Source organism: Giraffa tippelskirchi, chromosome 2, assembly GCF_054371585.1.
Source record: "Giraffa tippelskirchi isolate mGirTip1 chromosome 2, T2T-mGirTip1v1.2.pri, whole genome shotgun sequence".
Lineage (NCBI taxonomy): Eukaryota > Metazoa > Chordata > Mammalia > Artiodactyla > Giraffidae > Giraffa > Giraffa tippelskirchi.
In genome coordinates, this window is record NC_137276.1 from 117,229,597 (window position 1) to 117,252,317 (window position 22,721).

Below are 22,721 nucleotides of genomic sequence, written 5' to 3' on the forward strand. Positions count from 1 at the left end.
TTTTATTTGTTATATAAGACCCTCACTCTCTCTCAACTATTTTTTTGTTCTTATTTCTTTTATGTTTGCTTTATGTGTAGCATTTTCTCAAACCAAACAGAATTGTCACTGATTTTCCGGAGACCATGCTTCCAATCCCCCACACCACCTAGGACCGCCACCTCAATACTTTTACTGTGCTGTTCTTTCTGCTTTGAATAACTTTATTCACTATCACACCATGTTGAAATCCAATTTATTTTCTTAAATATACTTTATTTTTAGAGCAGTTTAATTTCAAAGAAAAATTGAGTGAGAAGTACAGAGCATTCCCATATACCTACTCTTCCCTCCCCCCACATGCACAGATTCCCCTATTATCAACACCCCCCACCAGAGTGGGACATTTGTTACAACAGATGGACCTATGCTAAAACATCTTTAACACAAAGAGGCCATGGTTTACATTAGGGTTCACCCTGGCAGTTGTATGTTCTATGAGCCATAATGCCATGTGTCCATCATTATAGGATTATACAGAATAATTTCACTGCCCTAAAACTGACTTCCTGTTCAAGGTCAAAGACAAATGCTTCTTGTTTTAATCCAGTATGTATTCAGTAAGCCTTTAGTGAGTGTTTTACTTTGTTTTAAGTACTAGTGACACAAAGCTGAGTAATATCCAGACTTTGAGCTTAGGAGATAATAATACTACAAAAGAGACTTCCCTGGTGGTCCAGTGGTTAGGACTCCATGCTTCCACCGTAGGAGGCATGGGTTTCATTCCTGGTCAGGGAACTAAGATCCTGCATGCCACATGGCATGGCCTAAAAAAAAGAATAAGTAAGTAAAAATAAAACAACACGCACACACACACAAACCCATGAAACAAATTAAGGGGGCAGAAAATGCAAGTATTTATTTATACTTAAGTAAATATAGAAAAATAAGAAAGCAATATGACAAGAAAGATGGTGACATCAATAGATGATGGTGACACAGTGTGTCTCAGAGAATGCTGGGTGGAAAACATATCCTTCAGCAATTTCCAAGTATTTTTAATCTTTTGTACACACTATCAATTTTGATCCATAATTTTATCTGTCTCTTGGGTATCCCACCTGAAAAATCAATGATGTCTTGGGTAAATGACCAATATCAGGTCCTAAACTGATCTATCCAATATAAGTCAATAAATTTGTCCTTTAATATCAAAAGTGTTGGGCCCTCTTGACTGCTAAGTGCTTTATCTTCCGGATTGAGACAGTAGTATTGGAACTTGGCGATTCTCCCTACAAGCCTGGAGTCCCACAGGGCACCTCAGTTAAGCTACAGCACTTTCTGGTGGCAATTTCTCCAGCAAGTCTTCCTTAGGGAAGCCTTTGCAGTTTATTGCCATTAAAAGTCCCTAAGGGGCATGTACATATGCTATCGCCATGTGGATACGTGGAAAATGAAGGTTCTCCATCAACATGGAATACTCTAGACACAGTCATCACAGACACCTTCTGTGATGAGAGCGGAAAAATTCTGACATCATCAGCAAAGCGAAGAGGGCTTGTTAGCTCCTTAGGTTGGAGCTTAAAGAAAGACAGTTTCATTAGTCTTTAGCTTGCCTCTCAGATCTCTGCATGAATCACAGCTCCGACAGAGCAAATTCCTGTAATTTCATTGCAGAGTGAGTCCCTGCCTTATTCAAGTCTTTTCTCAACCTGCTTAACAGCTGCCCGCTGGCAAACGTGCCGCAGCCTGCCACCACTTTACTCACATTTTACGAAATCCAAGTTAAACTGATGGCCTGTTAACATTCTTGGTCTGGCATGGTCTGCAGAAAAAAATACACCTAAAAAAGAAAAGCACCAATAGGCTGCCAAAAAATATTTTCTCCCTGACTAAAGACCTAAATTATTGAAACACTGTGGCCTAAAGGAGAAATTCTGCTGAACTGATGTGAATGCAGTACTTTGAGAATAATCCCACCTGAGGTTGTGGCTTTATTAAATTTCCCTACTTAACTTTGATCCGTAAAGCCTTCTGGCAAAGTGCCTGGAATTTTGGATGCTAGTAACCAGCTTAAGATGTGTTCGTTTCATTTACTTGGAATGATAGATTCTTCTGATGGGACTCCTTACTGCAGACAGTGTTCTTCTTTTGTTTCACAATTCCATCATGCAGTCACACAATTACACAGTAGAGAGTCCCCTGTGTGATCCATCCTAACTATTGACCAGGCCATCTAAGCGGGATATAACAAAAGACGACTGGCGAGTATGCTGTGAAGGTAAGACTGTGAGCACGTGCCACCAGGTACCTCAGGACCACTGCCTAGGGAATTGAGAAGCATAGATAAACCTGGTACAGCCTTTGTCTCCAAATCTGACAGATCAGGTAGTACAAGTCTGACCAATGTCTAAAAAATATGATTAAGGCTCGCAGCTAAAATGACTACTTCCTGTTTTCTGTGTGTAAGATTTATTCTTAGAGGAGGGAGATCCAAAATTGAGCTGAAATTGAAGGATAATATTGTGGTATTATCAATGGAAGTGAAAGAGGTTCTGGACACCTTATGAGAATGTATGAAGACCAGACTGGGCTGTAAAGAAGATGATGAGACAATTAGCTAGAGGAGAGAATGATGATAACAGTAACTAACACTTATGTAGTTAATTATTGAATTTTCACAGCAACACTATAGGTATACGCTATTCATATGCGCTCCTTTTAAAATTGTTTATTTTTATCTGTTTTTTTTTAATTTTTAATTTTATATTGGAGCACAGTTTCTTAACAATGTTGTGTTAATTTCAGGTATACAGCAAAATGATTCTGTTATAAATATACATTTGTCTATTCTTTTTCAAATTCTTTTCCTTTTTAGATTGTTACATAGTATTGAGCAGTGTTCCCTGCACTGTGCCTGCTGCCCACAGAGATCCCCCTGTGCTGAGCCACACTCACAATAGTTTTTTGTGCCCCAGTAGGTCCTTGTGGGTAATCCATTTTAAATCTAGCAGTGTGTAATCATATACCCCTTTTTGGATGAAGAAACTGAAATTGGCAGAGTTAAGTGACCTGCCTGAGATCTCTCAGGTGCTAAGTGATGAAGTTAGGACTTGAAGCTGCCATGTCACACTGTCACTCAGAGACCCCACATAGGAAAGATACAAGGGGGTAAGTTGTGAGTGGAACCAAACCCATGTGTCACACAAGACCAGGCTGAGAGGGAGGGAAGCAGCTGAAGAGTCAGCTTCTCCCAATTGCTGAGACCTTAGGGGGACTGGGGAGAAGAGAGCCATGGATGTAATGGTCTCTGAAGACAACCAGAAGAGTGGGCATCATTCATCAGTGAGGGGAAGGAAGCAAGCACTTGTGGAGGAGGTCAGGCAAGAATTTAGAAATAAATGATCAGGGCAGGGACCTGGGGCAGACAAAGAGAGAAAAGGGAAAGAATTTGAATGACTCAGTGGGCAAAGTGGAAGTAGTTCAAGTCGAATCTTGTATATATTCTAAGCTTCTATAAGAATTTGAAGGAAAACATCCAAGAGAGCTGAGAGTTTATCTTTTCAAAAACTTTACCTTCAATTTACATCCAGAGGGTTTGGCTTCTGGGGGAAGGGAACACTTCTTGGACTGGTGTGTGTGCACTGGATCCCATGGCTGTGCATTTGAAGGGAAGTCTGAAGCTTATAGGGACAACAAGCACTTTCTGGACTAGGCTTCTGTTGTATGAGAAGCCCTGGCTGCTGATGCCTAGCTGTCTGTTGTCTCTGGGTGAGACCAGCAGAAAGGGAGAGCTCTTCCCCTTGATGCTTGTTGTCAGCAGGGCCCTCAGCGGATCCTACCTCCTGATGCTGCTAGGCTCACCTGAGTTTGTTGATAGAATTCTTCTATCAAGATAGATTTCTTGGCTGGAGTCTGAGAACAGAAAATCCATCCCCTACCCAGAGACACCAAATGGATTGTTGGGGAAGCTCCTTCCATAGCCTCAAGTAGTAATAGCAGGGAAAAGCGGGAGCCATCTCAGACCAAAATGCATCACAGCCTGTGAAATAGGTCAGAAATTGTGTGCTAAACTTACACATGGTGACTGCATCCTGAAATGAAATGTTTCAATAAGACTCAGAATCTCCTAACATAATAGCCCAAACGACAAGGATACAATAAAAAATCGCTCATCATAATGAAAACCAGGAAATCACAACTTGATTGAGAAAAGCCAATCAACAGATACCAACACCAAGGTGAATCAGATGTTGGAATTATCCAGTAAGTGTTTTAATGCAGCTACCATAAAAATGCTTCCACAGCAATTGCAAATTCTCTTGAAACAAATGAAAAAAAGAAGAAGAAGAAGAAGTCTTAGTGAAGAAATAGAAGGTGAAAAGTGAAAGTGTTAGTCACTCAGTTATGCCTGACTCTTTGTGACCCCATGGACTGTAGCCTGCCAGGCTCCCCTGTCCATGAAATTCTCCAGGCAAGAATACTGGAGTGGGTTGCCATTCCTTTCTCCAGGGGATCTTCCCAACCCAGGTCTCCTGCATTGCAGGCAGATTTTTTACTACTGCTGCTGCTGCTGCTAAGTCGCTTCAGTCGTGTCTGACTCTGTGCGACCCCACAGACGGCAGCCCACCAGGCTCCCCCATCCCTGGGATTCTCCAGGCAAGAACACTGGAGTGGATTGCCATTTCCTTCTCCAGTGCATGAAAATGAAGTCACTCAGTCGTGTCCGACTCTTAGCAACCCCATGGACTGCAGCCTACCAGGCTCCTCTGTCCATGGAATTTTCCAGGCAAGAGTACTGGAGTGGGGTGCCATAGCACCACCTATATTAAAAAAACAGATGTAAATTAATTGCACAACTGAAAAATACAGTAAGAGGCTTTTAGAACTCATTGGACAGACTCAACAATAGAGATGAGGGAAGATGGGATTACTGTATTTGAGGACAGACCAATAGTGTTTATTCAGTCTGAACAACAAAGAGAAAATAAATTGGAAAAAAAGTAAACAGATTCTCAGGAACACATGGGACAAAAGCAAAGAGTTAACATGCATATCACCAGTCTCCTAGGAAGAGAAAAGAGAGACTGGTGTGAGTGAAAAACTATTCAAAGAAATAATAGTTTTCAAAGAAAACTTTTCAATTTGGTGAAAAGTGTGAATCTGAAGAATCAAGAAGCTGGCAAAACCCCAAATGTGACAAACCCAGAGACATCCACTGGGGGGACACATCGTAATTAAAATTCTGACAAGAAATAAAAGCCTTGAAAGCAACCAGAGAGAAATAACGCAAGCCTACAGAAGAAGATCAATTCAAGTGACAGTGAATTTCCCATCTGAAACTGTGGGGACAAACTTCCTTCCAGGTAATGAAACACAAATTCTATATCTGGTCAAACTATTCTTCAGGAATAAATGGAAAACAAATATATTCTCAGATGAAAGAAAATGGAAAGAATTTGTTACCCACTATTGGACAATGGCTAATGAAAGTTCGTCGAACATAAGAAATGGTGCAAGAAGAAATCTCGGAGCATGAGGAAGGAAGAAAAAAAAACAATGAAAAAGACACAAACAGGGGGCATACACCAGACTATCCTTCTCTTCTTGAGTTTTCAAACCATTTGTGATGACTGAAGCAAAAATTCTAATACCATCTGATACTAACAACAATGATATGAAAAGTGGGGTATGTAAACGTGCCTTACTAGAAGTAAGATTCTTGTGCTTCACTCAGAGTGATGAAGTATTGACACTAATAGACAGTTACACATGCATATTATAATATCCAGAGAAACCACTAAGAAAACCACACAAAGAGTTAGACTTAAAAACACTATAAATTAAGTAAAATGAAATCCTTAAAAATATTCAAAGCATACAAAAGCTTTAGAAAAGAGAAACAGAAAAATGAGCTTTAGAGTAAATAAATGGGAAATAAATGATGAAGTGTCAGTTCTATCAATAATTATATTAAAAGGAAATGTAAAAGTAAATATAAAAAAAAGAACAGAGATTAGGGGAGTGGATTTTAAACATAGAGCTACCATATGATCCAGCAATCCCATTTTGGGGCATTTAGCTGAAGAAAACCATAATTTGAAAATATACATGCACCCCAATGTTCACTGCAGCTCTATTTACAATAGTCAAGACATGGAAGCAACCTAAATGTCCATCAACAGATGAATGGATAAAGAAAATGTGGTACATAGAGACAATGGAATACTACTGAGCCATAAAAAAGAATAAGATAGTGCCATTTGCAGCAACATGGATGGAGATTATCACACTAAGTGAAGTAAGTCAGACAGAGAAAGACAAATATCATATGATACCACTTATATATGAAATCTAAAAAAAATTATACAAATGGACTTATTTACAAAACAAAAACAGACTCACAGACTTAGAAAACAAACTTATGGTTACCAAAAGGGAAAAGTTGTGTGTTGGGAGGGTGCAAATTAGGAGTTTGGGATTGACATACATACACTACTATATACAAAATAGATAATGAACAAGGACCTACTATATAGCTAGCACAGGGAATGCTACTTGATATTCTATAATAGCCTAAATAGGAAAAGAATTAGAAACAGAAAAGATATATGTATATACATAAATTAATCACTTTGCTGTACACCTGAAACTAACACAATTTTGTAAATCAACTATACTTCAACATAAAATAAAAAATTAAAAAACCCATACTGGTTGAATACTACTCAACAATTAAAAAAGAACTTCGGGTATACACAACAATGTGGCTGAATCTCTAGAGAATTATGCTGAGTGACAAAAAACACTCTCACAAGGTTACATACTGCATAATGCCATTAATATAACATTCTTGAAATAACTAAATTCTGGAAATGGAGACCAGAATAGTGTTTGTCACGGGTTAGGGATGTGGGTGATAGGGTGGGAGAAAGATGGGTGTGATTAAAGGTGGGTGTGATTATAACCGGGCAACAGGAGGGATCTATGTGGTAACTGAGCTGCTGTGTATCTCACCTGTGGTGGTAGACACACAAGCCTACATGTGAAAAAACTACATAGAAGCAAATACATGCAAATAAAATGAGAAATCTGAATAAGAGTAGCTAATCGTACTAATATTAATACCCTAGTTGTGATATTCTACGGTTTTTTAAGATGTTATCTTCGGGGAACAGGGCAGGAGATGTGGGTTTGATCCTTGGGTTCGGAAGAACCCCTGGAGAAGGAAGTGGTGACCCACCCCAGTATTCTTGCCTGGGAAATCCCATGAACAGAGGAGCCTGGCGGGCTACAGTCCATGGGGTAGCAGAAGAGTCGGACACAACTTAGCGACTAAACAACAACCATTTTGGAAAAATGGGTGAAGAATACATATGATCTCTCTGTATTATTTCTTACAACTGGATATAAATCTACAGTGTTCTCAAAATAAAAAGTTCAATTGAATTCACCATTTGACCATATTTAAGTGATAATTTTTTTTTCAAAGCATTAAAAGAGAAAAACTCTTTCATTTGCTCTTTGACAGTTCCTTGTCCTGGTTGAGGGCCTTTGTCCCTCCTCCTTCCAGTAATCTCCTTCCCACTAAACATTATAGAGTTAAAATGAAAAATAAGATACATTTTAATTTTGTTATTTAGGGTTTTGTGCCTTTCTTGAGTTGATGTGATAAATTCATTACTGCTCTTCCCATTAACTAAAGGACTTCACTATCTGTTAGATCCAACAATATCTTACATTTAAATGGAACACAACAGTTAGCATCATTCCTTGTTTTGTTTTCTACAACTAACTTACGAATTGCAGGATAATTTTTAACATTTAGAAGAAAACATTTTTCCTGCTGATAGTACTTACAATATTACTTTAAACAAATCTGTTATATACTACTCCAATTGTCCTAAAAAAGAAATTGCGGTGAGGATTCTTCTCAAGAGAATTCAAAAGTCTTTGTTATAAAGAGCATGATCAACTATGATTAACAGGACTTCCCTGGTAGCACAATGGATAAGAATCCACCTGCCAATGCAAGGGATATGGGTTTGATCCCCAGCCTGGGAAGATTCCACATGTTGTTGTTGTTCAGTCACTCAGTCATGTCAGGCTCTTTGTGATCCCATGGACTGCAGCACACCATGCTTCTCTGTCCTTCACCATCTCCCAGAGTTTGCTCGAACACATGTTCATTGAGTTGATGATGCCATCCAACCATCTCATCCTCTGCTAACCCCTTCTTCTCCTGCCTTCAATCTTTCCCAGCATCAGAGTTTTTTCCAATGAGTTGACTCTTCGCATCAGGTGGCCAAAGTATTGGAGTTTCAGCTTCAGCATCAGTCTTTCCAATGAATATTCAGGGTTGATTTCCTTTAGGATTAACTGGTTTCATCTCACTGCTTTCCAAGGGACTCTCAAGAGTCTTCTCCAGCACCACAAATTGAAAGCATCAATTCTTCAAAGCTTAGCCTTCTGTATGGTCCAACTCTCACAACTGTACATGATTATTGGAAAAATCATTGCTTTGACTATATGGACCTTTGTTGGCAAAGTGATGTCTCTGCTTTTTAATGTACTGTCTAGGTTTGTCATAGCTTTTCTTCCAAGGAGCAAGCATCTTTTAATTTCAAGGCTACAGTCACCATCCACAATGATTTTGGAGCCCAAGAAAATAAAGTCTGTCACTGTTTCCATTTTTTCCCATCTATTTGCCATGAAGTGATGGGACTGGATGCCATGATCTTCATTTTTTCAGTTCTAAGGCAACTTTTTCACTCTCCTCTTTCACATTCATCATGAGGCTCTTCAGTTCCTCTTTGATTTCTGCCATCAGGGTGGTGTCTTCTGCATATCTAAGGTTATTGATATTTTCCCTGGGAATCTTGATTCCAGCTTGTGATTCATTCAGCTCAGCATTTCCCATGATGTACTCTTATGGAAGTTAAATAAGCAGGGTGATAATATATAGCCTTGTCATAACCCTTTCCCAATTTTGAGCCAATCTGCTTTTTCATGTTTGGTTCTTACTGTTGCTTCTTGACCTGCATACAGGTTTCTCAGGAGGCAGGTAAGGTGGTCTGGTATTCCCATGTTTTTAAGAACGTTCCACAGTTTGTTGCAATCCACACAGTCAAAGACTTTAGCATAGTTAAGGAAGCAGAAATAATGAATTTCTGGAAGTCCCTTGCTTTTTCAATGATCCAATGGATGTTGCCAGTTTGATCTATGGTTCCTTGGCCTTTGTTATATCCAGCTTGTACATCCAGAAGTTTTCAATTTACATACTATTGAAGCCTAGCTTGAAGGATTTTGAGCATTACCTTACTAGCCTCTGAGATGAGTACAATTGTACAGTAGTTTGCGCATTCTTTGGCATTTCACTTCTTTGGTGTTGGAATGAAATTTGACCTTTTCTAGCCCTGTGGCCACTGCTGAGTTTTCCAAATTTGCTGGCATGTGGAGTGCAGCACCTTAATAGTATCATCTTTTAGGATTTGAAATAGCTCAGCTGGAATTCCATCACTTCCACTAGCTTTGTTTGCAGTATTGCCTTCTGCTAGGGCCCACTAACTTCACACTCCAGGATGTCTGGCTCTAGCTGAGTGACCACACCATCGTGGTTTAATATCTTCTGCTTCTGTTAGGTCCATATCATTTTTTGTCCTTTATTGTGCCCATCTTTGAAGAAATGTTCCCTTGATATCACTAATTTTCTTGAAAAGATCTTGGTCTTTCCCATTCTACTGCTTTCCTCTATTTCTTTGCATTCTACATTTTGCAGGGCAACTAAGCCCATGTGCCACAACTACTGAGACTGTACTGTAGCTACTGAAGCCTGTATGTCTAGAGCCTGTTCTCTGTAACTAGAGAAGCCAAGGCATTGAGAAGCTGAAGAATAGCCCCTCCTGGCTGCAACTAGAGAAAGCCCACACAGCAACAAAGACTCAATGTAACCAAAAATAAAATTAATTAATTAATTTTTAAAAGTTAAACAATAATGAAAAAAATTAAAATGTGATCAGCAAAGTGCTATTTACCCACAGATGTGTGTTGTGTGGAGTTAGATAGACCTGATTTGTATTAATAGAGGTACTCTTCAGGGGCCACTCTGTAAGATCTCTGTGACTGCAACCCTCTCATCTCTAGCAGAGCAGTAACCTAACCATCCTTTGTGCATGCATGCTAAGTCGCTTCAGTCGTGTCCAACTCTTTGCAACCCCATGGTCTGTAACCCACCAGGCCCCTCTGTCCATGGGGACTCTCCAGGCAAGAAAACTGGAGTGGTTTTCCATTTTCTTCTCCAGGGGATCTTCCCAACCCAGGGATCAAACCCACGTCTCTTATATCTCCAGCATTGGCAGGCAGATTCTTTACCACTAGTGCCACCTGGGAAGCCTGATTGTCAACCATCCTTAAAACAGCTAGCAACAAATAGAGAAATGTTCTAAGCCAGGGTTGACAATTTTTTTTCTGTAGAGTCAGAGTAAGTTAGTTTGGCTTTTGAGCTGTATGGTCTGTGTTACAACTACTCAGCTCTGTTCTTTCAACAGGAAGGCAGCCATAGATAACCTGTAAAGAAATGGTGTGGCAGTGTCCAATAAAACTGTATATATGGAAGTTGAAATTTGCATTTCATACATTTATCATATCTCATGAACTATTATTGTTTGATTTTTCTTCAACCATTGCAAAATGTACACAGGCCATGCAAGAACAGGTGGGCGACTACAGGCTATAAATGTTGACCCCTGCTTTAGGCCATTGCATGAATCTGGCAACTACTAGCCCACCTTTTGGAAAGAAAACCTGGGATATTAAACTTGGTTATGAATATCTTAACGTGCGTTTTGTAGCATTAAACTCATTTGGGTAGTTTTTCCAAAAATTAACAAGAAGCATTTCGTAGGTGGAGAAACATTTTATTAAGAGATTTTACATATATTCAATATATATATAGTTTTTGTAAATTTAACATATGTAATTTATATATTCATATTCATTGAATAAATAAACAATAATGGAAGTTATTTTAGTGTTCCTTTTCCATAAGCAAAACATTAACCCGTAGACCATTAATTGCTCCTAAAAGTCACACTTCTTGCTGCTGCTGACACTACAGAAACAGATTATATTCCTATTCTAATCTGACAAACCTTGAGAAATGCTGCTGTTGAAATTTGAGTAAATTTTCTTTCATCTGCAGATTGCCTTCACCATGCAGCTCACAGGAATGTGAGCTCTGGCATTGTTGGGAGCTGTCAGTCAGAGCAACTGATATCCTGGGTGAAACTAATTGAGTCACAGAAACATCAGATAACAGTCTGAGGAAGGATGCTGATACTATCTCCTTACCTACCTGGGGGGACCCAACCTGTCCTTCTGAAAGGAGCTGTTTGTTCAATTCTTTACCCCAGGCTTGAAAGGAAAGTTTGGACATCACTGGAGTCTCAGACATGACAAGCTGTCATCTGCTTCAGTGATACATTCATATCCAATGAGAGCTGTCAAAAAACCCCTGTGATTTTAACTTGAGAGCAAACTTCAGACATTTTTCAGAGCCTGTTATCATTTTGTCTTCTTTAGTTTTAAGAGGTTCCCCATCAGTGGTTGGAACTCTCATTTCTAGCAGGGGGCAACTCCATTCCTTAACTTAAGGCTTTGTGTAAAAAACAAAAATAAAAGTGTGTAATTTTAAGCCAAATATAGCTGCTAGAGATATAAACTTCTGATAAGTAATTTTGATATCAGACAGCCATTTTTCCCCAAAGCTACTTTTCAGCTTTTTTTTTCCCCCAAACTTCGTCCTCCTAAAACACTCCCTCAAGCTATTTTTTGCCTTTCCGCAACAGAAAAGAATTTTGTATAAAATCTTATGGAGACAAAGCACAATATGCTTTTTCAGACTACCTGAGTCTCACCTTTCCCCTGTGATTCTCAGAAGTTTCCCTCTCCAGCTCCCTCTCTGAGAAACCATTTGCTCGAATGTCAAGGTTGGAATTGTATCACTCAAGAATCCTTTACGTCTCTGACTCTCAGATTTCTCTATGGCATTCAGAGTAATTTACCATTATGGACTAAATTTTTTTCTTCCTCAAAAGTCACTAAGCCATGTACAATTTGATACAGGATAAGGAATGTCATCACTTTCTTCCACTATGATTTCTCACTGACCACTGTCAGAAAAAAGAATCAAAGCATCTACCTCATGCAAAATCCTTATCAGGGTCCAACTGCCTCAAAACAGCTGATCAATTTCTCAGTACTGCAGAGATGCCTCTAGATCTCTTTTGTACTTTTCCAGCAATAATGTGGGAGATCCTGAGTGACTTAGGAGGAAGAAGCACAGTGTGGCTGGCCTTCCAGGCAATCATAGCTATGTATCTCTTTCCTGGTCATAGTCCATTCAACTCTGACCCTGTGCCTGTGCTATCTCAGCACATCTGCCACTTGTCCAGTGTTTAAGAAGGAATATTCACTTGCCATGGAAGGAGAAACCCTTTGAGAGAAGATAAACCCTGATCTAAGCAATATAGTCAGCAGGAAGAAGCCTCAGGGTGGAAGTCAAATGGTTTGACCCCAGGCTTTGACTCTCATCACACCTCCTTTAGGGGAGCCAGCACTGACGCAGCACTATGGGCCGGGCCGAGTCAGAACTGAGCAGTGTCATGAATGCTCCGATGCCCACACCTCTCTTAAGGACCGAGATGTTCATCCATTTCCTGATCTGTTGGACAGCTGGAGGCTGATGGCCAGAACTGTTTTGCCAAGGTCATGCCTCCTCCCAAGACACTGCTTGATCAGGAGGGCATAAAACCCTGAACCCATGGCCCTAAAGCAGGACGACGCTGAAAGTTCATCTAGGTCCCCAAGGATTGGCTGGGGCCTCTTGTGACTGCACTGGGGATCAATTCTCCCCTCTCCACAGTTCTGCTTTCCTCAATTCCCCAGAACCACCCAAATTAAGTAAACTCCCCAGTAAACTCCTTTTATACAAATCCCTAGGCAGAATCTGTTTTTCCAAGGAACGCAGTTTAAAACAAGCAAATGTCTTTCAGGACAGATTGCTATCTCTTAAAATGTTCCTTCTCTTTATCCCTTTACCACTGTGTACTGAGGTCCTATAATGTTCCAGACACTGTATTAGCTTTTACAATTGTAAGGTGAAGAAGAGCTGCAATGAAGATTGTTAGCTAGGATCAGCGAAGGAAGCATTTGGAAGATTTAAAATATAATTAAATAGAAGTATTGACAGTAGGAAAGCAATGTTTGGGTGGTGGGAGAAGGTTACTAGTATCAGTGAATTCAAAACTCATGGGCCTGAGTGGCTATGTCAGTGTTCCTGCAGTAGCTGAGATTTGAAATTGGGTCTGGGAGGAAAACTGCTAACGAGGGAAAAGAAGCTTAAGTATCTGTAAATGTAGCACACAGGCCACTGCCTACTTCTCAGCCTTTTTCCTTCCATTCTTTAGTCACAACTTTATGCTCCACTAAGACCATCTTGTTTGCAGTTCCCCTGCAGTATGTCACCTGTTTCTCCCACCTTTTTTCTTTGCCCAAGCTGTCATTTCTGCATTAATAAGCTTTCCTCTATTCACTCTTTCAAGCTTAGTTTGGATATCAGTGAAAATAGCAAAGTAAGGTCCTCTGAAAACTCTCTTCTGCATAAACCAATGAGAACACTGGCAAAAATGGTAAGAATGACCATTTTCAGAAGTCTCAAACTTAACTAAACACTTGCAACAATCCAGGAAGCATTTTTCAGGGAAAACTGCTAGATCTCAGTAAGAACAGCTTTGTGTTGCTTTAAGTTGCCTTATCCCATTCCCTCTGCACAGCTTCACAATAGTGTTGAAACCAAAAGCCACAATCAGGTGAAAACCAGAAACCTGGCAGCCACTGGCAGAGGGGGGTGGTGGAGAGGAAGGAGGAGAAATTTAGAGATTGAGTGAGTAGCTTGTTGGCAGATGTGGCTGGAGATTTGGGCAGAGATGAGATTCTACAAGAATTTGTATACTCTGTTATTGAATTTGCATTTTAACCTGAAAGTAATGAAGAATTAAGCAAAGCTTAAAGTTTCATTCCCAGATAATTGTTATTATTTGATCTGTCTTGTAGTCTCAGGAGGACTGTTTTTATTTGACCTGACTTGGTTTGCCTAATGCAGTTTTTCTGGGGGTGGGAGTGAGGGTGGGAGCATTTGTTGAAAACAATCAGAGGCAATTTTTTAGTATCTTGGTTGCCTGAGGCAGTGGATAACAGTTGTAACATACAATAGGTTAAACCAAAAAGTGGAAAGGAAAATCTGGGAAATGAGATGTTCAAGGGGTTTTGAAGATCTCAGGTAGAGTCCTTGGAATTTAGAAGGCCATTTACATGTGTAGGGCTGTGTGCATGCCCAGGAAAGACCTCTCTGCTAACATAGCCCCACTTTCCAGAATGAACTCCAGAATAGCACAGGGCATGTATGGGTCAAGCAGGGTTTCCAGGACAGGATGCTGAACACAGAAAGGACTGAAGCCCCAGACTTTTTCTCTCTGGACAGCAGGAGCCCATTTCATCAATGGTGGCAGGAGTTGGCAACAGACTTTGGGAGCCTCGCGCCAAAGGCTGAGGAGAACAGACTTCCAGGAGGATTGATTCACTGCAACCTCACCGGAAGCCAACGCCCAGGACCTTGCAGCCAACCCTCTGCCACTCAGGTCCTGCCATACAGGAGCAGCAGGCATAGTCACCCAGGCAGAAGAGAGGCTGGTGAGCAGGATGGGCCTGATGCCAGATGGCAGAGCTGGACAAAGGGCCTGCCAGCCAGCACTAGCCATGTGCCAATTGTTAGCAGGGCCCAAGGAGCACAGAGGCAGGCAGGAAGCATAGTGACTGCTCCAGCCACTTCCAGATGCCCTGCCTGACCACTTTAGACCTGCCCCAGTATGTGTGGTGAGCACCATGAAAAGAGAGCCAATCCTGGGGTCATAAGACAGGAGTTCAAACCAGCGACATCTTAGTCATGGGACCTTGAGCAAATTATATTACCTTTCCTGCTCTAAGCAGGGGCTGTTGTGGTGACAAATGAACATACAGAGAGCATTTGCCAATAGCAAACTATAAATACGTATTACAGCAGAGCTGTGATCCTCCGACACATTCATCTTCAACGGCTGTTTGTAGTTCACCTTTGAATATGAAAAATGTGTACCCACTTAAGGGATTAAAGGCTAACACAACACTGAAACAGTGAGTGGAGATCGTAGATCAATTACTACACAGTTGACAGTGTCTCACTGCCTGTAAAGCATGTGTGGTCTAGCCCCCGGCCAGGTCAGCTTCCCCATCCCCGTTTGAGATATATCTTTCACCGCCCTGCCCACCCTCTCCTGCAGTTTTGAGGCCACTTGCTGCAACCCAAGTGTCATGTGGCTGTGTCCCTGGCTGGTGTTGGTGACTCTGTAGCTCTCCCTCTGAAGTTCACCTCCACCCCTCCACTCGATGCCCATTCTCTCAGTGCTCCTGCATGGACGTTATAGAGATGGTGGGTACACTGAGTTGTAGCAGAAACAAACGTACATGTTGATCGAAACTGGGCAGCTCTTCAAACCCAGGAATGTTTTCGCTCACTTGTGTGTGCCACTTGCTGGCTGAACTCCTCAGCTTCCACACCTGTCTGGTGTTGGGGGCCGCCGCCTCACCTGGGGGAAAACTAGGACGATGGAGGCGGGCTATTATTTCTAAATCTAGAAAATGTCTAGCAGCTCGAGTCTCTTTCCAATTAGATACTGTAGATTTTGTAAGTCTGTAAGTTTTTTATTCACCTAACTTATGTCAATTTCATGGTGTCCCCGCAAAGCGTCAGATGCTGTGCTAGAAACTAGATGCTCAAATGGGGATAGGACACAGCTATGCCTCAGGCTCTCACAGACCTTTCAGAAGGGTTTCCAGAGGAGGAATCAGTTCCATAAGTGTGTCCCAGGAGGCACCCCCAAGGAGAAGGTCTTTGAGCAGAGTCTTAAAGAATATGTATTTTGCCTGGTATCTTAGTCCCTCCCAGCAGTTGTAATGAACTATCACCAGTTGGGTGGTTTATAAACTACAGAAATTGATTCTTCATAGTTCCAGAGGCTAGAAGTCCAAGATCAAGGCCCCAGCAGGACTGAGGGAGGACCCTCTTCCTGGCCCCAGCCACCTCATCCTCTCTGTGTCCTCACATGGCAGAAGGGGCTGGGAGTTTTGGAGGCTTCTTTTATAAGATACTAAACCTATTTGTGAGGGCTCCACCCTCAGGACCTCAGCACTAGCATCAAGGTGTTTCAACATAAGAACTTGGGGAGGTGGGGTGGCACACACATTCAGACCACATTACCAAGTGGGAGCCCCAGGTACATTCCAAGGTGGGGCAGAGCTTCCAAAGATGCAGGACATGAGGGCACACAAACAAGTGGGTGATTCTGGGTGCTGTGTATGTCAGGCAGGGTGAGGGAGTGAAGGAGGCCAGAGAGGAAATTTCCAAGCAGAGGCCTGTGTGGAGGGGACAGCTAATGTCACATACAGGAAAGCAGGTCAGAGTGAGTGCCTCTGTGAACTTCAAAAAGATGTCAGTGATGCAGATTTTCTACAAATTTCCTGAATTTTAATCATTGGTCATCGTCGTGCATGCTCCGTCGTTTCTGACTCCTTGTGACTCTTTGAACTGTAGCTCGCCAGACTCCTCTGTTCATGCAATTTTCCAGGCAAGTATACTGGAATGGGTTGCTATTTCCCCTTCCAGGGGATCTTCCTGACCCAGGGATCAAACCCATGTCTCCTGCAGCTCTTGCATTGCAGGTGAATTCTTTACCTGCTAAAACATCAGGGAAGCCCCCTTAATTCTTGGCAACCAATTAAAAAAAAGAACTGTCAGGTCAACTGTAGTGGATGCTGTTGTACCTATCCAGAGCCCCACCCCCCCAGCTACTCACAGTTTTGGCCAGCTCTCCCCTTCCCAGCCTTTCTCCACTTATCTCTGCATCCCACCTTCTCCTCTTTGCAATGTTTCTTTCTTTCTCCATCACAGCTGTTTCCTGAAGCGTCCAAGCCAGGTCCCAGGTACCACAACTTTTGAACCTGACCTGTCACCGAGACATCAAGGAGTCCAGAAGTGGCCTTTGGTCCATCTGTTTGAGAACTTTGAGCTAGAGTGTGGGAAGAATGAGGTTGGGAGGTGCTGGTCAAGGAGGGAGTTGAGGTGGGGGAAAGGGGCCACCACATGTGGCTGAGCTGGAAGCTCATTATCCCATCAGGAGAAGTCATTGGACAGGCACTCTGGAGCCAGTGTAGGACTTTTTTTTTTTTTTTAACACCAAGAAGACTCAAATCAAATTGGGCTTCCATAAGAGTATGCTGGCCTCAGCAGAAGATGAATGAGAGAAGCCCTGCAGCGGGGAACCTTATGCTTGGATGATGGCAACTGTTATTGGTCTTTGCCTTGCTGGGTGCCCCCTCCAGTTTGCAGCCAGAGAGCCCCTGGCACAGCCAGTCAGGCCAGGTGTCCTCTCGTAGCCCAGATCCCTACATGTCCTTCCCCTCGTATTTCCCCCACGCCAGTCACCCTGCGCCCCCTCGCCCTTCTGCCCCCCTCCTGGCAGGCTCCCCGCTCAGGACCTACACCTACCCCTTCCTGCCCCCTCACTCTTTCAGGTCACCACACAAGTGTCACCTCCCAGAAGGGCTGCCTTGGCCTCACTGCACAGAATCACACACACATTCCCCCATGCACTATCCATCTCATAACTGCTGCTTTGTGGTGGGCATGGAGGGGTGAGCAGGTTCTGAAGTCCAGTCCCCATTCCTCTTGCTGGGTCCCAGTCCCCTGGGCCCCATCCCCAGAGTAAGAGAGCTTAGCCGGGCACACAGGCCAAGCCATGTCCTCACACAGAGAACGTCTGTCCACGATCTAGGCAGTGTACCTCTACTGACTTGCATAATCAATTTGATCTCATTCTGTACTATTGTGGCTGTTCAGTCACTCAGTCCTGTCCAACTCTTTGTAACCCCATGGACTGCAGCACACCAGGCTGCCCTCCTCTCCTTCACTGTCTCATATATATATATATATATTCTGCATTATATCCTTCCTTTATTTTACTTATCATCATCCTATACAGTCTATATTTTTTTTCTTTATCTTGTTTATAGTCTTTCTCCCTTACAAAAATGTTGGTCCTATGAATTTCAATCAAAGTTATTCCCCAAGACCTAGAATAATGCTTGATCTACAATAGATGTATTGTAGATATAATGCCTGATTTTAGTAAATGTGATGTCTGATACATAGTAGCTCAATAATGTATGTGCAATGAGTCATGAGTGAGTAGATGGAAGGAAGGATGGAAGGAGAAGGAAGGGAGGGAACAAGACAGATTAGAGGCAGGAGAATCCATTTGCAGGTGGTTTTAATAATTAATATGGGAGAGAGTGGTGGTGACTAAGGTGGTAAGAGTGAAATCAGAAAGAAAGGGTTACAGTTGCTCTGAGTGTTCTATCTTCCTTTTGACCTGCTGCAGCCAATTCCATTAACCAGTGGATCTCTGTAAACTCCAGGGTACACTGTTCCCAGTCCTATGATTCCAAATTCTACACGCTCAGTTGGAGGTGGCTTCTATGTGAGCCTGGTGTCCGTCATTTCAGTCTCTTGGCTCCCGGTTAGCTTTATCATGTTAAAAACTATTTTGAACATCCCTCCCTCCATTTGTCTCATTTGAATTTTCATTTAAACCCCACTGATTTCCTAAGAGCTTGAATTCCTTATTGAGTCATTTGTCTTAGGATGGATGCAGGATGATGGCTCTGCTTCCTCTGGGGTCCTTGTAAGCAAAGGCTTCACCAGGAGTCTGGGGTCTAAAGCCATTTAAGGAATCTGCCTTCCTGGCCTGGCCCCGCACCCTGGCCATTCTGAACGGCCCCTGCAGTGACCTCCCTCCTTTCCAGATGGACATGGTATTTCCAGGACGGAAGCCTCCTCCCCTGGTTCTGCTCCCTACTCAATGGAGACACTAGGAATCTGGGTGGCATTTGATGCAGTAAGGTTCATAGATGAAAAGTTAATCAGGTTTTGTCTTTTCGATGAAAGCCCTGGTTCCGGTTCTGAAACGAAGCACGGCAGGTGGGCACAAGCCCCTCTCCTTTATGAAGCTGTCGCATATCTGTGACTGGAGGTGGTTTTGTGTTTTTAAGCTGACTGGAAGCCCCTGTGTACCTGCTGGTCAGGTTTAGCTTTGGTAGGAGGGGTCGGGGGAGGAAACGAGCACGATGCTGGATTCCCCTCCTTCTCTAGGGACCCACTTTGGAGACAGTGTGACTGTCGTCTCTACCAGAAAATTCAAATGTGATTTTTTTTTTCTCCATCTCAAAGGAAATCGCTGTCCATGAGAGCTAAAAACAGCTCCACCCACTGAGCATATTTAAGTATATATACATATTCACATTTGTGATTATCTTACCCTCCAGAATACATTTTTTTAAGATAAAAGATCAGAGTCTGATGACTATAACTGTCTTTTCTATTTAAGGTATTCAGGGTGGAATGGAGTAGGTGTGGGCTGGAGAACTCTGTGGGTAATTTCTTAATTTATAACTAGGGGCCAAGGCAGTGATCCAAGCAAACCCACACTAATGTATTCAAAAGAAATAAAGCAAGAAGATTACTGGAATCGCCCCACAAGGAGTACCTTCTGCATTTGCCATTTTGCTAATGGAGAGCTGGATTAGGATATTTTCTGAGCTTTCAGGGGTTCCCAAGAGAATTTTGTTTGGCTCTTTCAATCTCAGCTTTTCAATTCCTGGCCAACTTCTGGAAAGATCCTGTTGGAGACCCTGCCTTTTTCTCTTTTCCTATTGAGTTTACACAGGTAGGATCTTTCAGAATGAAGAGAATGTCACTTAATGAGTGTTCAGTCAAAGGAGGCAGAACCTTGGCATGGAACCTAAGCCCTTCCCGGGAGGCAGAGGCGGGGCAGCTGGGAGACTGCTCGCCCCTCAGGGATTGGGGGGCTCTCAGGAGGAAAGGCTTGTCATCTGATACAGATTTGATATGGGACTACTTGGCACTCCTGAGTTATTAATAACTCATTTTTGGATAAGTTTTCTTCTGATTTGTTTAAAGCCTCTCAAAAGCCTCTTCTCATGTATGATTCTCAAGGACCCTCCAAGAGAGAAATTAGTCTCTTAATAGTAGTAAGAGTAGGCTTTAGGCCAGGCTCCATGTCTTCAATAATGTCTTCCAATATTGAATACTAGAATTGAAGTAAAGTTTAATTTCTCCTAATTCCTTTTCAGTATAGTGTCTTAGATGTCAAAAGTTCTCATGTCTACAAAAGGCATATTTTATGGAAAAACAGGGAAATTTATATTAACAAATTTAAATATGGCAAAGGAGAGATATTTCTCTGGTTTTGAATTTGCTTTTACATACACACACATGTATATGTACATACATATATATTGCTTTCTGAAAGACATCTCTTTCCATTCTGAAAGATACAATCCAGATTGTGGCCAATTAGTTCTCAGTTCTAAAAGCAAGCTTTTATAGATAGGATGGATAAACAACAAGGTCCAACTGTATAGCACAGGGAACTATATTCAGTATCTTATGATAAACCATAATGGAAAAAATATGGGATATATATGTGTGTTAAGACACTTCAGTCCTGTCTCTTTGTGACTCCATGGGCTGTATCTCACTGGACTCCTCTGACCACAGGATTCTCCAAGCAAGAATACTGGAGAGAGTTGCCCACCCTCCTCCAGAGGATCTTCTTGACCCATGGATTGAAATCATGTCTCTTACATCTTCTGCACTAGTAGGTGAGGTCTTTAACAGTAGCACCACCTGGGAAGCCCTTACTTTCGTATTGAAGTATAAATCAAGTATACTTCAATATAAAATTAAAATAAGGAAACAAACAAAAGCCTCTCAGAGATAATGTACTTTTGTTGTTGCTGTTCTCTGTTTTGTAGTCCAAGATAGTGTCTAAAAGTATGACCTCCAAAATATTATTAGAGAAACGTCGGCCCACATTCACTTGGGTAGATTATGGCACTCATTTGCAGGGGAAGCTCTTTCTGCCCCATCCATATTCATCTATTGGCTGTGTTCATCCCACATCCGCTCTGACCATTGTTTGATGATGGCTCAAAGCTGTCCCTTCTCCAAAGAATGGCCCTCAGACAAATGGGAGGCCCAGCCCAGAGATAACACACTCCTCCCCCACGTCTGCCCCATGCCACAGGTGACGATGGACCAATGGAGGGGCAGGGCACAGAAGGCTGACCCCTTTGCTTAAGGTGGGACCAGTTTTATGGTGCAGTTCCTACTCCAGAGCTCCTCATGGAATCAGGCTGGTGACAGGCTCCAGGTGAGACCAAGCCCTTGCTTAACATCTTCCTCCACCTGCGGTGCCTCCTCTGGCCCTCCCCAGACAGCACAGCCTCAGACTGTGCCACAGGCACCCGAATCCCTGCTGAAGGACCTGAGTGATAAACGTGAACAAGAAGTTATAGGCCAATACCTGGACTCAGGTGACCCTCTTTAGAAAAGTATAGAAGGTATTTTCACGAATAAGCTGTGAGAAACAATAAATTTTGTTTTTTCTTTCCTGTGCCTAACTTATACCCAAGATATATTCCAAAGGTAAAAAGGGTTATGTGATACTGATACCAAGCTTGTTGCTGCAGAATCATATCACTGTCCTTCCCTTGAATGGAAACCAATTACTCTTATCCAAGTTTCAGGAAGAAGCTGTGAAGAAGATACAGTTAACCAAGAACTGGTCAGAACAAACTAGGTTCAAGATGGTGGAAGACAACTTCCAGTAGACTTTTGAACCTCATCATATGCTAATTATAATATATTAGAATATTAAATGACACATTCACGAGCGCCATGACAGTTGATATCTGCCATGACAACAACCAGAAAAACCCACACAAGGACTGAAAATAAGAATTCCATCAGTTTCAGGTCCACATCCCAGTTGTTGGATGTCATGAATATTCCTCCCACTTTTTCCAGTTCCCTCCGTTTTACCTTGACCCTCATATATATTTGGTGTCTCCACCCAAATTTCATTGAGAAGTTGATTTGTGAGCTAGGTTCCCACTTCTCTATTCTTTGGACATTGACTAAAGCTTGTCCTGCTCCAGCCTCAGCATTGGTTTCATTATTGGCTTCAGGAATCTGAGCAGAAAAAGAAACTTTCTGAGGGAGACAAGGGGTCTCCACCCAGGCTAGGACCTCAGTGCAGGTCCAGCCCATCAATTTAGTCAGAATATTACCCCAGCCTAGATTTGGAACATAAGCCTTACAACTAGAGGCTGTCCTTTCACCAAGCTAGTCCGCCAAAATGGCAATGGCCAATGTAGTGAGCATGTATTTTGGTTACAGTATAACTTAGAAACTTAAGTTTTTGATAAGGTGATTGTTTAAGATTTAAATTCACTAGACAGAAGGTGAGAAAGATCATGATGGCGTGGAAGAGTAAGTGGTTTCTATATAAGGTTATGGCAATGACGCCTCATTTCTTAAGCATGCACACAAACACACAGACATACATGCAAATAAATCAGGTTAGTTTAGTCTAGAAGAAAATGGGTATGTGTTTTGTTTGTTCTGTTTTAACCCGATCTCACTGAATGTTAAACAAGGACAAAAGCACTCATTAGAATATGCAATGACTTTGTAGAAAACAGAGCATCAATTTATTTATTCATAATGA

General features: G+C 42.0%; 1 long non-coding RNA gene across 1 annotated transcript; it reads left to right on the forward strand.

Annotated features, from left to right (window-relative positions):
* Positions 1-1,511: 1,511 nt before the first annotated feature.
* On the forward strand, positions 1,512-12,977 carry LOC145522810 (uncharacterized). The gene is made up of 2 exons (XR_014066176.1): positions 1,512-2,260; positions 11,180-12,977. It is a non-coding gene; the product is annotated as an uncharacterized LOC145522810 (long non-coding RNA).
* Positions 12,978-22,721: the final 9,744 nt, after the last annotated feature.